The 15,297-nt window shown below is 34.5% G+C and overlaps 1 protein-coding gene across 3 annotated transcripts in view; it reads left to right on the top strand.

Moving 5' to 3' along the window:
* Positions 1–2,002: 2,002 nt before the first annotated feature.
* LOC145671096 (anoctamin-7-like) overlaps positions 2,003–15,297 on the top strand; it is a 1,175,643-nt gene continuing 1,162,348 nt past the window's right edge. The window contains exon 1 of one of the 3 annotated variants that reach the window (XM_081739856.1): positions 2,003–2,648. The gene's annotated coding sequence lies outside the window, so the exon portion shown is untranslated. The remainder of the gene's footprint in view (positions 2,649–15,297) is intronic. The other 2 variants (XM_081739857.1, XM_081739858.1) reach the window with 2 other exon arrangements.

The following is a 15,297-nucleotide window of genomic DNA, read 5'->3' as shown; positions in this document are numbered from 1 at the left end:
TAATCGTGTATAATGTGTAATATTTACTATACATTAAATATTCTAAATATCCTGATATATTTATTAATATCTTATGCAACCAGTTTCTTTCATATTTAATGAACTTTCTACTTAATCCATTGTAAAGAGATATGCCTTACTCGAGACACTTTTTTTTTAATCACTTGGGTGGGCCTTAGAGGTTCATATATACAGATGGGGAAAATAAAAGATGCCACCAAAAAGTACAGAAAGTGCTCAAGTTCAAGGGGCACACATAGCAATATAGTGTGGAGTTCTTGCGCACTTTTTGTACATTTCGAATCATCTTACATAACTACCCAGTTACACTTAGAAGAAAACTAAGGATTACTCCGAAAAGTTTATAGAAATAAAAATAAGCTTTTCATTGTCGCATTGTTATGTTCCCAAAGATTTTGCATTTGTAAATATTGGTTTAAAAAATATTAATACTGTATGTTAAACTTGCAGTTAAACAGAATTTTCCAAGAATTGTTCTAATAGAATTTTCCAAGAATTGTGCTATATATTTTAAATTATGCTTTATTTTCTAAAATTATGCTTTTAAAATTAGTTTCTTCTGGACCCTTAGACAACCACAATCATGTTTAAGGTACCAACCTTATGTGTAAATTGCTATTATGCTTTTTATTCTTTTGGGTTGCCCTAATCATTAGAGTGCTTATTTCTGTATATAGAGAGTGCCTATGTTCTGCATGGACTGGTTGCATGGCCCATATAAACTGTAATCAACAACAACAACAAAACCAGTGACAACTTGTTATTGACAAAAGATAGCTATATATATAAAAGGGGCCCCATCACCTTCAATAGGTTAGGGGCCTCATCAAATCTAGAACCGAGTCTGTCTGCAAACAGTTTGTTGTGAAGCGTATTTTAGGCTGATCCATCTCAAGTAGGTTTTTATAACGAAACAAATTAGATCTGGTTTTTGCAGCACACCACACACAGTGCATAATATTGTAGAAAAACATTATTTGCATATAGAAAAAAAAAGCCAGAATCGTATATATCGTTTTCTTTTGAAAAGAAGAAACGTTCCTGAAAAATGAACAGATGTAGTTAGTTTACCTTTGGTGCGTGTAGTCTCATGTCCAACCACTATGTGGCACCACAAAGTTTTCGATGTTCATTTAACATTACAAATCAACTGGGGAGCAACATGAATTAAGAGAAAAAGGACGCTCCAGTCTACATATAAAGCCAGAAATAACTAAATTGGATGCCGATGTTCTGACCACACAACAGCTTAAGGGCATTTTGGCTTGCTGGTCCATAACGCCCGGCAATTTTTCACAAATTAAGAACAAAAGAGCATGATTTGTTAAGAAGTTTTTCTTTTTCTTTTTTAAAAAAGAAAGGTTGCTAGCAGTGGCGTCGAAACGAACTTTGGGGCCTTCCTGTAGAACTGAAAAACAAGCTCTATGAAAATCGAGTTTCATAACTACAGGACGTTCCTAAAGTTTTGGTGTCCTCGCACTGTGGGGTCTGAAGGTCCGTCACTGGATACTGACTTCTTAAAGAACAATTTCGGATCTAGGACCTCGTACATAAAAGAGATATTGCATCGAAAAATTGACTAAAACTAGTGCATAAATTATATAATGCATAAGGTTATAGTCAGTTTCCTTTTTCCGGAAAGAATGGAAGGAATCAAATTGACCTAGTTTTTTTTTAATTGTTTGCTCTCAATTCATTCATTGTATTTTGTCTTTTAAAAAGTAACAAGAAAGGAAATTCAGCTGTTGAACGCTTTCTTCTTTTTATTTTACTTTTTTAAAGTGAAGAAAAATTGTAGTGGCAAAGTCCCGCGCGCGCTGCAGTCAAAACGGAAGCGACCTCATACAGTTGCCAACGAACGAATAGAAAAGAAGAGCGCGAGAGGGGAAATATAGAACTGGAGAAGGAGAAACTACAGAGGGGGAAAAGGGGGGGATGGTAAAACGTAAGAGTTGAATGTGAAGGCAGGGCACTGCTATCGATCCCCAAGCAGTAGCGCTCGCCTGCATACCACACACTGCAGCACGAACTGTCATTGTGAGCACACGCGCGCGTATGTCTCCACTTCGAAACCTGCGTAGCTACGCGGCGCGCCAACTTCACCAATATATCCATAGTCGTCGATACACAATATTAAGTAGCTGTTGTGAATCGAAATAAAGTCCCGTTGTTTGCAAAAGAAAGTAATAAAAGATAAATGCACACATGGAGCCGGTTGAGTGGTTTTATTTCCATAAATGTAAAATAATTTCGCTCGGGATGGTATTGAAACGAGTTTAAAAACCAGAAAGCAATAAGTGTTAAACAAAAACAACTGAAAGTAGTGTGCGTACTAAATCATCAACCGGTAAAACCTTTCCTTAAAAAAAAAAAAAAAATCAATGACATGTAGTGATTTGTGTTTAATGTGACGGTGCACGGTAGTTTAATAGAAGAAGAAACAAAGCAATATTAATAAAATACTTTATTATTATTATTATTTAAATATTTGTTTTGTGTGATGTGTCTGTTGCGACCCTATGTGAAGAAATTTTAATTATGAAAAAATTCTACATGTACTTTTAAGATTGACACGGCAATCCACCAAAGAAGGTTATCAATTATTATAAGAAACACCAAAACTGGAGGTGAGTAATTTCAATTTATTTAATATTTTTTAAAATGTTCTTGTCGTATGTATTCGTTCCTGACGTTTGCCGCTGCACAAATTTCTTACAACAAAAATGTACGTCTGTTTATCAAATTAAATTGTACAGAGCATGTGTGTGACGAATTAAAAAAAAAAAAAACGGAACTTTTTTGTGTATACGGTTTTTATAAATGGAAAGAAATTATATACAGTTGATGTAAAATTAATGACCGTTGTATAAAATATCGGCATAAATCAACTTATGAGCGTATGCGAGACACTTTGTTAATATAAGATTAAATTTCTAAATTTAGTGGAGTAAATGCGATTTTTTTAAATGCACAAAAGCAGACCCATGTGTCTGGTACAATATGCTTAATGGAGGGGGAAAATACATCTTGTAGTTTCCAGGCATTAACTTCTTAGTGATAAAACGATTTTCAAACTGATCGAGTAAAATACCTATTTCGTCAATAATTTGAGGGAGGCGTGGTGGCTCAGTGGTAGAGCGTTCACCTCCGCTGCTTGGAGTCCGTGGTTCGATCCCAGCTTGCGCCGTGTGGACCTTGTGGTGGACAAACACCGTGCTCGTGGGTCTTCTCGAGGTTCTCCCGTTTCCTCCCACTTTCTTCATTTCATTCATCTCTCAATCATCACCGTCTCCTTTAGCCTAACTGGCATAAGCGTGGGACGTAAAACTTAAAGATTTCATTTCATTTTGTCGTCAATAATTTGAAAATTATTACACACTTCCCTAATATACAACATTCTTCCCCCTTTCTGAGATAAGATGGCTTAGTTTTCGAAGAATGAAATGGTATTCCAAGTTTTACGTTCCTTGATTATGCCGACTAGGCTAAAAGAGACAATGATGATGATAAGTGAATAAAATGGTGGAATAAAGAAAGTGGGAGGAAACGGGAGAACCCCGAGAAAACGCACACACGCGGTGTTTGTCCACCTCAAAGCTCACTTGGCGCGAGCTGGAATTGAACCAATGACCCCAGGAACGAGATGTGAACGCTCTACCATTAAGGCACTACGGCCCCCGGTTCATTGGTCGAATACTTACCTCTGATGAAAAGGGTCTCTGGCTCGATCCTTGCTTTGTGAACTTGTGGTGATCAACACCGTGTCTTTGGGTATTTTCGGAAATCTCCCATTATCTTCCTTTAATATTTTATTTTCACCAGAGCTTATTTTTAGCATTTCTCACGAGGGAGAGTCCAGACAAGAAGTACATTTTTTAAATTCAAGACAAGTCTCGTCTCGTTTTCGAGACGATACGAGACAAATTTCACAACTTACGGCAACACTAGTTGACTCAAGTCTTAGATCTCAAACACTGTTTTAGTGTTACTTGATTCATAGTATAAAATCTATAAATTGATAAAGTGATTGTACGAACATAACGAAGAGCACATCACCATATATAAGTCATTACACAATACCTAGGTATACTTCAATAATAAATGTGGTTTAAATACTATTTTATATAAGGTAAACGCGCCTGAATTCGACATACCTGTGCTTAAATGTTGTGAAATAAGCGTAAGATGTCATCCCTGCGATCGTGAATAGAAGTGGCAACATTATGGGAGTGTCTTTTCTCGTGTCAAAAGTGCGGTTACAGTAGATGAGTCATACGCATGGAGAAAAGAAGTACATTGTTGTATGTGTGATACACTATTCGAGAAAAAACACATAATCTTAAGAAAATCATAAGACGGCAGGTTATTTTCGTAAGACTTTTATTAAAGTTAGGTTTGATTCAAGCAAATAGTGGTACTTTAATGTTGTAAAAGAGTTTCAATCAGTGCGTTTTGTTTTCTTCTGTGAGGACAAAGGTTGTGATGTAACATGAACGGGGGGGTTGTCGAAAACACGAGCCTTTATTTGTAACATGAACCGGATTTAGAACAAGGTTGTCGAATTCATGCTCAGTAGTGCAAATATAATTTTAACTGAATATCTAAACGTACAAGTATGTTCAAAGTCTTTCATAAAGCTATTTGTTGCACAATTCTTCGATAGTTGTAACCTCAGTTCGACATGGAATGTCGAAATCAGGTTCCTGCATGTCGAATTGAGGATCAACGAAGTAACTACTCAGTTCAGAAAATTTAAGTTGTGTTCTTTTGCCCGTATGATAATTTCTGCATAATAATAAAACAATATTTGAAGCTGAGAAGAGATTACTATTACTAATAATGCAGACTTAATGTTTTACATGGATATAATTGAAGGTGTCGAATTCAGGTACCGCAACTGTCGAAACCAGGTGAAGTGTGTCGAATTCGGGTTCCATTGGCGAGTTCCAGTTTGATAAAAAATTCTAACATTAACATTTGAGCCTTGAAGTGACTTTTAGCATTAGTAGGGACTGTACAGTTCAAGGAAAAAAATGGACCAACACCGACCAATATTATGGCCACAATAGGCAATTGATTTTGAAAAAGGTCATTACCTGTCGAAATCCGGTGCGACACACCTTTCGTGGACCCATCGTGATGGGAAATCAATTTAAAAAAAAAAAAAAAAAAAAAAAAAAAACGAGACGAGACCAGAATTAATTCTTCGAGAATCCAAACGAAGAAAATCTTATTTCTTTTATTGCCTTGTTTTATGGACAACACTACTCACTTTTAGTAATTGTTCGTCTCCTTTAGCCTAAATAATGAGACGTTAGCCTAAATATTTTATTTTACATTTTTATTTCCAAAGGGAGACGGTAAAACAAGCCAAGTAAACAACAATTAAAGAAGTTAAGTTTAAATACTTGTATGTTGTATAATGTATGTATTATTAAAAGAAGAATATAGAAATTTAACATTTGAATTTGCCATAATAATGTTGTCTTCTTTATTGTTTTGCATGAAGACTATATAGGTTTTATTGCCTGTTAATTGTTTGATTCCACTTAATCTGCTAACTATCAAAATTTAAGGTATAAAAATAAGAAACTATTTTAATTATGTCATAAAATTGTGAATATGCTTCTTGTTAAAAAGCTGAACTTATAACTCTGGGGGCGTAGTCAGTAAGCAGTATGACAATCAACCGGGCTGCTCGGGTTTAGTCCCCTGTTGGGGCAGGATTTATTTCTCGTGACGGGGAGAGAAGTAAAGGCGACCAGAGTGTGATACCGTATATGCCAAAATTTCCAATGCGACCAGACTATGCGCTAGAGTTTCATTAAATCTAACATCCATTCTAGTGTTCCTAACTAGACGAAAGGAGATGAGAAATAAGGTTTTATCGTTTCGTCTCGATTTGTGAAGAATTCACAAAAAGCTTCTTCCGACTCGTCTCGTAAAGTTTTGTACAAAGTTAGCATCCTGCTATTGTCTTAATTTCATCTAGAAATTACCAAAATTATTCCGTCACGAGCAGTCTACGACGAAGGGTATGATAACAGTACCAACATTTAAACCTTGTTTATTACTGAAGTATGTTATGTAATATCTTGCGTATCTTTAAGCATTGATAAATGCTTTTCACTTCGTACTATCACTACTATAAATGTTCGTACTATCACTTCATCAATTTATGTGTTTTTTACACTATGAATCATGCAACTTCAAAACAGTGTTTAATGCCTAAGACCTGGGAGACCTAGAGTTCAAACGAGACTCAAAAAATTTCTTGTCTTGTCTCGGAAAAGAGACGAGAATTGTCATTTTTCTTATCTCGTCTTGTCTTGAATTTCATACCGGTAATGAACTTCACTCTCTCGGGCAACACTAGTCCATTCAGTCATTCGCATTCATAGCCTGTTCCGAATGTATGAGTGTACCTTTCTCTCTCTCTCTCTTTTGTTTATATATATAGATTAATTATAAGACTTATTTGAAATGAATACGCATTTGAAAAATAGCGTATTACTATGGCATAACGATACGCAAACACTGATTTATCAGAGTGGGAGACCCGGATTCGATTCCCGGCTCATGTGATTTGGATTCCACTTTAATCAGTAGGTTCCGTCTCATATAGCCTCGCTGCTGAAAGGGGCGTTAAACTTAAAATCAACTCAACTCAACTGGTTTATCAGAATTTCAAGATACGTCAATAAATTTTGTGAAAAATGCGTTACCGTACTTCTATTAGGTATAAACGATAACATAAATGCGCTGTTCCACCTCCTGAACTTTAGTAAGACCTCAAAATAGGCAAGATACCGAAAGACGTATGGAATAGCAGTCTGTCATTACATTAAAAAAAAAAAAAAAAACAGTATCAGCGTACACAAAAAAGTAAGTTTCAAGATGAGAATGAACATCGCTCAATAATTGATCGAGCCTAACAAAATGACATGATTGAGAGAAAATCCCTATATATAGTTTAAAAATATATATATTATAGTGCTAAAAATAGGTATGTTATTCGTCGCCAATAATAGCGGGCTCAAAAACACTCCTCCCTATTAAGGTGAAACTGATTTTAAAAAAATACTCTTCTAAGAAGATATCGTAAAATGTCATAAATAGGTTGAAATAGGAGCAGATAAAATTTTAGGACTTTTTCCTCAAATCTAGTACTTTTTTTCAGCATACGTTAGTACGAAATATTTTTGCTCGGTGGTCACACAGGCTCGTTTAGCGAAGAGAGGTATCAGAATGATTAAATGTAGTGCTAGGATTTTAACCAGATATACTAAGTTGTTCCTCTTGAGCAGGAGAGCTTTAATCCATCTTCTTAAGGTAATTATGCAGTTTAAAACTATCAGAGTGTAAAAATTGATTAAGCATAATTTACACATATGGACATATAATTACCAGTCTGAAATATAATTGCAATGTGTCATCAACTTTTTTCAGGTCATTGATTTTTTTAAAAAATTAACTTTTGATATTTCTTAGCCCTACTTATTTTTAAAATGATTTCTTAGTTATCGTATCTGAATTAGAAAAAAAAACTATACTATACATCGGTACAGAAATTCTGCTAAATTATTACACAATACGCGAAGAAATAAAAACTTGCATGTTATCTATAATTGCTGAGATATAAGGAAATTAACATCCCAAATTTGAGTTGTTTTTTTAAAGCCATGGACGAATATGTTTAGTAATAACTGTATAAGATTTCAGGTCGTCAAATTAAGGAATAACGCGTCCTCAAGTTGATGTTATCCAAATGTAAACACATTTACCACTGGTATGAGCGGAACCCTTTTAATATACAGTAGGTCTACAAATTTAATATTAAAAGTTCAAACTCGTCTTTATTATCCGCACTGAATTTTTGACATTTCGTTAGTAACAAAATAACACTGAACAATGTGACAATTCTCGTTTCAATACATTTCATATAATACATATACGTATTTAAGGGCCCAGTAATTTTATGACACCATAAACTGAAATCCATAGATTTCAAGCAAGGTAGTGAGAAAACCAGGTTTTGATAATACAAACCAGAAACCGTGATTTATTTGTTTTAAACCGTTCTTTTAAAATCGGATTCTTTTGATTTATATTAAAAACTTATTTTGAAGTGTATTATTTATATTAGAGTACTAAATAAAGTTCTTCCACATAAAGGAGTAGCAGATGCAGACGTAATATTGTAGTGGCACTTTTGTCCTCTCCATTACTTTTACTAAGCTTTTTGTATTGTAAATTGAAAACTAAACTAACCTGCTAATTAGAGAAGAAAAAGGAACATGTATTATGCACAGAATACTGTCCAAGTTAAGTGGATTTTGTAAATGAATATAACAACACAGATTTCATTTCAAGCTCCATCGGTTTCTTGGCGATGATTGAACAAACCAAATCAGAAAAAAAAAAAAAAAAATTCAAGGCCAGCTGTACATGCTTGTGCAGTTAGAAACTGTACGATAACAGAAAATAAAACATTGTTATTTCTCTATTTGAAATTTGTGGCTTTTCCACCACTCATATACTGACACCTGTGTTTTTACTGTATAATCAAAATATAAGTCGTTAAATAGTTTGCTTTCCCCATCATACTTCATACTTCAAAAACTTCAAGCTTTTTTAAATATTGGGTTCTTCAAAACTCAATAGTATCTTCTTTTACCTTGTCTGTTAAATCACTTCCTGTAAGTTTTTCGTTTGGATCTCAGCAAGAATACCAAGCAGTGGCGTATTTAGGGGGGGCTTCCGGGCTTAAGCCCCCCCCCCCTCCGAAATCTTACTTACTATAGCAAAGTATATGAAATATCTTGCAGAATTTTCTCATTTTCAAGCAAAGCCCCTCCCGAAACAAAATCGTAAATACGCCACTGATACCAAGAAATGAACTTACAGAAGAGCCTCATTGTAGTGATGTCTGAGTTTAGAAAGCACCTGCTTGTCTTTCATCTTCTGCAATTGAAGTTCAAGATATTTCCATATTCTTACTGTTTTCTATAGTGCAATATTCTTCTGCACTTCATCAAGTGCAGTACTATAAGTTTTTTTTTTTTTTTTTTTTTTTTTTTTTTTTTTAAGTAGCACGTCCTTAGCTTTACGTTTTAGTGCTAAATTAAGGACCTTCTGTACAACTCAGTTTCATTTGGATATTTTCACAATTGTTGATCAACTGGTAACATATTTTTCTAAACCATCTACAAAACTATTCGTCCGTGCTTCTGTTAGAGAACAAGTTTAAGATCCCCAGCTTCTCTATATAGTGCAATCCAAAAGTGATTGTACTTTGAAGTATTTTACAATACTGATTAATCTATTTGCTTCTTTATATTAGGGGAGAATGACTACATATAATAAACAGGTACTTTTAACACTTGAGCTAAACAAACATATGAAATTACATGTCTTACCGGCTTCTATTTCTTGTTGCATTTCATAATATGCATTAAGCAAAACATGTTCAAAAAAGATGAAAAAAAAATTTGTATGTTTAAAAAACTGATCTAAAGTTTAGTTTCAATCACAGTGTAAACCAAGCTGATTTAAATAATTTAACCCCGGTTTCAAGACTATAAGAAAAAAAATAGAACTTACGTATTTGTTGATTTAGTATAACTTTATCGATAACAGAATTGTTAATAAGAGCGGAACGAAAACGTTTTGGGGTTCGGTGGGAACCTAAATAAATGTTTAAATTCGACGTTCTTCGGGAAGATAACCGAAATACATTTCGATGTATCAGTTTTGTTTACGGAAACGAAAACTGTAATTCTGTGTGCTTCGGAAAGAAAACTGAAATATATCAGTTGTGTGGAAGGAAACAAACTGTAATTCGACCTGCTTGGGGAAGAGAATAGAAATACATTTCGATAAATCAGTTCCGTTTACGGAAACGAAAACTGTAATTCGGTGTGCTTCGGAAGGAGAACTCAAATACATTTCCACATATCACTTCTATTCACGAAAACGAAATTGTAATTCGCTATGCTTTGGGAAGAGAACCGATATACATGTATTCCGATATACCAGTTCTGTTTATGGAACATAAAACTTTAATTTGGTGTGTTTCGGGAGGACGTCTGAAAATCCATTTTGGTTTCGCGTGCTTTTTTTTTCTAGTGAAAATTGGTAATCGAAACCCAGTAGAACTTATTTTTCCCTATCAATACCGTTACCCTAAAGACCCTGGTCAACTTCCTAAATAATTTATAATATTCTTAATCAGGAAAATTCGGAGAAAATGATCGGAAGAGTATAGTGAAAGCATTAAAGAGAAATACAATAAAAATAATCAGTATTAGTCGCTTAGCGGAAAATACCATTCCTTAATTTTTAAGATTGAAATAGCAGGGGATACAGTGGCTCAATTTTAGAGCGCTTATCTCTGGTGCACGGGGCCCCTGATTCGATCGCCGGCCTAGTAAGTTTGTGGTGAGTAACATCGTGGTCGTGGGTTTTCTCGGGGTACTCCCGTTTCCCATTTCACGAATGCGTTCACTATCATTCACTTGCCTTAATCATTGTCTCATTTAGCCTAAAAAGCATAATCGTGGGGTGTTAATATTTCATTTCATTTTGAAGATTGAAATAACCCTTTGCCGTAAGAAAACAGTTTTACTCTTCAATAAAGCGGGATTATCAAATATATAGGGATTACTTCAAGAGATCAAACAAAAATTTTCATTTAGTTTTCACTGTTTAAAGAAAAAAACTAATTGAAAAGTGGTCGTAATTCATCAGCAGAGGGTCTCGATGGGAACTGTGGAAGCAACGCTTCCTCTGATATGAGTAAATAGAACAATGAATGCAATAATAATTTTTGAAAATGCATTAGATATGAAGAGCATAAATAAAATTGCTGACGCTACAGTCTTTGTGGGGGGAGAATGGCCTACTAGTCTCTTTATAGCACTCATTGTTTTGGAGTTATGTGTAGTTAGCACAATGGCTCCCCTCCACTCACCTTGTTGCGCTGGTCTTCTAGGCCGGAGTTCGCTACTTCTGTTTCTTTCAAATAGTTCCCCGAATTTCATCTCGACCCTGGGCCCGCAATGCCAACACTTTCTGGTGGGCACGAGCGGAATGAACGGTGATTGCAAATGTTCCTTTGACCAGATCCTGCACTGCTTATCTTCGCTGTTTGCACGAGAAGCGATATTCCAGTACGACTGAGACGTTGGAACGAAATTAAGAATAATAAATTAAGTAGAGAACCTCTAAGTAGAGAACAACATTCTAAGATGAATTACGAGATAATTAAATTATTATGATGACGCGTACAACATGCCATATAGTTCTTGCGTCAATTTCTTTCCGAAATGAGAAATCAATGAATAAACAGCGCGTCACGTGTACACCGACCCCGTCTGTATCCATACCGTATTTGATTTCAAATGATTTCAAAGTTCAGAAATACTAAACACGGAAATATGACACAGAATATATCAGAAGAAGATTTTAAGCTAACCGATATGTATTATTGACTCAAGTAAATTATTGATCTAAATAAATAAATAAATAAGCTGAAGTGAACGAGCTCACTGTCAGAAGCTTCGGCGTGCAAAGCTGTGGAACACACCTCTTTTGTCGAGCCTAGCCTGTCCCTAGCCAAGCCCGGCTACCAAATATAGCGATACGATCTTACGTGATGGACTACTTGCTCACCGAATTTCGTTCAGATTCGGCCAGTAGTTACTGAGAAATAAAGTACTACAGACAAGGCGAGTCGAGTTGAGCCGAGCCGAGCCAGGCCACTAAATATAGTAATTTTTTATACCTTTGGCAGTGGCCTTTTGTCCACCAAATTTAATTTAGATCTGGTCAGCAGTGATCGAGAAATAAATTACCACATAAACACACAATAGGAGTGAAAATATAATCTCCCGTATGTTTACGTCGGGAGATAATAAGTGACTTCGATACTATAGAAGGTGATGTAAGCAACGCAACCTTCTGCCCGCTTTAACCAGGTTTTCCAGGTATCCAGTTTACACAGGTTGAGTGAATTCCTGAGCTACCGGGTAGAAGGGGTCGAACCTTGACTTTAGTTTGATAGATGGACGTCTTCTGATTACTCCAATCGCGGTTCTACATGCAGTAATAGAATAGGACACTTCTATTCCATCAAATGCAATATACAAATAAAGTGTATCCAACTTGTAAAGTGCGTCCATAAGTGCATTATTGATCAGATTTCTAATTGAGATGCCATGTAACTAGTGTTTCTTACAGAGTTGGCCAATCTTCTTCCAAAGCTAAGATAAAATAAATTGCGTTACACGTCAGTCTTGTGCAGCATATTCTTGAGGAAATAGTGTTCTAGTACACATTTTGTTTTCCCTCCTTCCTTCTCACGCACACTTCTAAGACATAATTTTCTGGAAGAAAATCTTCATATAGTTAAGTGGTTATCTTGCATGTCTTTTGTGCTCATGGTCTTATGGTCGATCCCCGGTTGAGATAGGTAGTGAAACCTTGGCGAGAAGCGGGAATTTCCTCACTTAATATTTTTGGAATAAAATTTCCCCCTAGTAATATATTACTGGAGGTAAATAAAATTATACTATTGTCAGAAATTTGCAAATCAGATTAGTTCATATATGTAATTAGCGCGTGAACTAGTTATTAGCGGTGTCCCTTATCTTGCATGGTTTAATCACTATGGATATTCGGATACGTGAACTTTCTGTCTAAGCATTCCAGTGGGAAGATTTTTTAAAGACTGCTATCTTCTGTTCACTCCGACTGTTATGATTACGCACCCTGGATGGAGACATAGTGTTGACAAGATTGTGAGACAACTAGAGATCGCCTTGAATTAAAAGGCCAGAAATAACGGCAGTGGGAGTCACTTGTGTTGACTAAACATCACCCGACTTAAGTCTGATTGTGAGCATAGACATTTGTGCGTATAATGCCATAGATTTTCATTTATTTTTTTATTTTTTTGGTGATCTTTAGAATTCCATCCATGAAAATAAAATTGCTTCGTACGTATTTCATTTAATAATGATATACGAAATATGAAGTGGATGGAAAATCAATTTTGAAATTGTAAAAAGAAAATGCTATTTCTCTCTTCTTTTTTTTAAAAAAACTGAAGAAATTAAAACGACTATGCTTAAATTGAATTTTAATTGCAAAATTCAATCAAAAATCTCAACAGTTGTTGCTGATTGTTTCGTAAGAGTTAATATCCGAAATCCTTTTGTTGAACCTACAGTAATTGAGTTAGATGGTGATATTGGGAAATTTTCTTCAAAATTATTCTACATGCTCATAACTTAACAACTAGTGTTGAAAAGTTTGATGTCTAGAGAGATTGAGAAGAAATACCGTATAAACAATGCATTTATTTTTTAAAAATGACCCAAAACTGAAGATATTTCTTAATGATCTTTTAAAAATCTTTTCACAATAAATAATAATAATTTTAGGAAGTAGCCTACACCTTAGTCTTCGTTTGATAATTATTCAGATCTATGTTATTGTATGAATAGAAAAACAGAAACAGCAAAGAATTCAGAAGGAAATTAGTTAAATAACAGTGTCTGAGAGTGGTTGATACTCTAAAAGCACTCATATACATTTTAGATCAACAATTTACCCACCTACCTATCAAATAACAATCCTTCTTTACTTTCAAACAAATAAATAAATCTGTTAACAAAGGATTGCACTTGAATAAAAGAACTAATAAGACTACTGAACTAATAAGACTACGCTAAAGAAGATGATACCAAATAATGTTCAATTCATAATCTGAAATTTAACCTTGGATTACATACACCAAGGCTCGTATGATCTAGTAGAAAGAAACGTAATCTCATTAGGAGGATAGGCCGAAGGAAAGCAAATAGGGCAACATAGAAATATTGTTTTAAATGCTAAGAAGCTGCATGTGATAATTTAGCTACATAGTATATAATCTATGGCAAACATTCTCAAGCAACACTTCTCAGATAGGACATTTGAGTGCAGAGTTTTGAAAGTGCCACCAAAGAACTGTATTCCCATTTATTGTTGTCTTAGTAAAATATATTTAAATGTTTAGACATATTATTACATAACGTGGGTTTTGTTCTAACTTGTTTTTTATTATTATTACACTTATTTACGAATTGGCAAACATTTATCAAATTCAATTCTTTCAAAATAACCAAATAAAGTCAATAAACGTCATGAGTGCATGTATAGGTGGGGAAATGTTTAAACCGAGTTGAATATTGGCTTTTAGTACAGTAAATAAAGGTCCGAACCCGGAAAAAATTCATACAAGCAAGAAACTTTTCAAAGAGTTTCCTTATGATGTCCTAATCAATATACTAAAAGTCCCCGAAAATTCATGCTGTGCTCTGGCCGCCATCTTGGAAAATGGCGGATTTTCCTAATATTTACAAAATACGCTATAACTTCCTTGCGCACGAGACTAGATTTGTGGCTGTCTTGTCTCGAAACTGTGCTGTAAAAGTGATGTCTCGACTCGAAAAATGTATATTTCTCTATTGGAAGAGCCGTGTTTCGACTCGAATTTTGTCAGGAAAATCCTGTCTTGACTCGTCTCGTGCGCATCCCTACTTCCTTGCTAATTGACGTATTAAAGAGAAGTAAATATGAAATCCACTAAATTAAAGACGTTCACTAAATTAAAGAGAAGTAAATAAGAAGTTTGAAAACAATAGTATTATTTGTATGTTTTGTTTTAGTAAGTGAAGAATAATTAAATAATTAAGATTTTGAAACGTACGAAAGCATATTTCGAGAAATAGCTCTAAAAGTGTGCAAAACATTCGGAGCAATTCCATTTGGCGCAATTTTGGTTATATTATGACAAACCGTAAGGAAGATATGATTCTTTTTCTAAACATAAATGAAATTGCTTTACGGGTTTCATAACTACATGCATAAACTTGACTTCTTAAAATTTGTAATAACGGCCTTATAATTGAAATGTATCAATGAAAGTTTCACTAAACCCATCAGAAATACTCAGGGAAATTTAAATATAATCTTCAATACTTCTTATATTACCTAAAATTATAGTTTCACCATATTAAAAACATGTTGTATAGTAGATCGAAATAGGTATTACATTTATTTCATAAAATGATCACCGTGAGGTACAATGCGTTCCTTAAATTACCTTGGAAATTTCACAGCATTGCTTTTGTTATTTTTCATTTGTGTTGAATCTATATATTAATATGTGGTTCTATTTTCATGTACTATGTAATCTTAGACAGTTGTGAGAAAATCACTTATTATATT

This window comes from Thermobia domestica, chromosome 15 (assembly GCF_964235325.1).
Source record: "Thermobia domestica chromosome 15, izTheDome1.hap1.1, whole genome shotgun sequence".
NCBI lineage: Eukaryota > Metazoa > Arthropoda > Insecta > Zygentoma > Lepismatidae > Thermobia > Thermobia domestica.
The sequence above is the reverse complement of the archived record's forward strand: the minus strand, read 5'-3'. Positions and strand labels throughout refer to the sequence as shown.